Source organism: Halyomorpha halys, unplaced genomic scaffold (genome assembly GCF_000696795.3).
Source record: "Halyomorpha halys isolate HHAL.00 unplaced genomic scaffold, Hhal_1.1 Scaffold253.1, whole genome shotgun sequence".
Taxonomy (NCBI): domain Eukaryota; kingdom Metazoa; phylum Arthropoda; class Insecta; order Hemiptera; family Pentatomidae; genus Halyomorpha; species Halyomorpha halys.
This window is the reverse complement of record NW_027111492.1, coordinates 206,880-208,023: the sequence shown is the minus strand read 5'-3', so window position 1 is coordinate 208,023 and position 1,144 is coordinate 206,880. Positions and strand designations below refer to the sequence as shown.

The following is a 1,144-nucleotide window of genomic DNA, read 5'->3' as shown; positions in this document are numbered from 1 at the left end:
TTTGTTAAATATTGTAAATACAAAGTAAAAAAAAGGGAATATTTTGATGAACAAGGGAATTGTAAAGTGATAATATTATAATAGAGATTTCTTTCTTTTCCTTTTTATTTTTCCGTTCGGTCATTGGCAAGTGTATAAGTGTTTGACTATAAATAACTTTGTTTGATGATAAAGAATGGTACAATACAATATATTTTTGAAAATTTGGCATTCTCCCCAGATCAATAAATTTAGTCAAATTAACCAATTTTGTCACTTTTCCATTAATGTTAAAACTTTTAATAACTCTATTATCACTCTCTTATCGCACTGTGATATTTAAGATTGGACCTTAAATAAAAAAAAAAGAAATAATAAATAGTGTGTGAGACTTAAATTGGATATAAATTATTTTATTTAATCTATAAAATTAGTCTTGAAGAACTGAAGGATTATATGTATTCGATTTAAATTATTGAAAAGAAGGTGTTAGTTAATTTTAACATTTTATTTTTGTCTATTATAAAAAACCAAACATGAGATATTCATCAGAACAAAAATTTAAATCTGTACTGAATTCTTTCAAAAAAGGCCAGTTTCAACTTCAAACAAGAGAAATTAATTTTGTATATGAAATAATAAATTAGTTATGATGATTATATAGCTTTAATTCAATGTTTTCTAATAAATTTGGTTATTTAATTTGTGAAAAATATAAATGATAGCCATGGGTAAACTTTCTTTTTTGCAGTCACTCGGTAGAGCTGATGTAACAGGAACACACTTAGGAGAATTTGAAGAAAAGACAGAACAGACATCACCGAATGGTGAGAAGGATACAAGATGTGGAAAGAAAAAAGGAAAGAAATACAAGGGTTAATTGTATGTTTATAACTCATTGAAATAAATAAAAGAGAATTAAGAAATTTGTTTTTTTTAATTTTAAACCTATTAATGTTGAACAACTATATAGCTACCCAAATAAAAAAATGACATTTCTCTGAAAAGAGATTTTGAATTGTTAATTTTTCTAGCATTTTACTGCAAAACATTATTTAAAAGAAGAAGAGTTGGGCAAAAATCAGTTATGGATGAAACTAAAAACTAAAGTTGCCATGGATACGACCTTTATTCATGAATGAACCATTGATAAGTAAATATCGTA

At 25.2% G+C, this 1,144-nt stretch overlaps 1 long non-coding RNA gene across 1 annotated transcript in view; it reads left to right on the top strand.

Moving 5' to 3' along the window:
- Window positions 1–905, top strand: part of LOC106680301 (uncharacterized) — a 3,788-nt gene extending 2,883 nt beyond the window's left edge. Inside the window, exon 2 of the long non-coding RNA XR_001343092.3 lies at window positions 731–905. This is a non-coding gene — a long non-coding RNA (uncharacterized lncRNA). The remainder of the gene's footprint in view (window positions 1–730) is intronic.
- The last annotated feature ends 239 nt before the right edge of the window (window positions 906–1,144 follow it).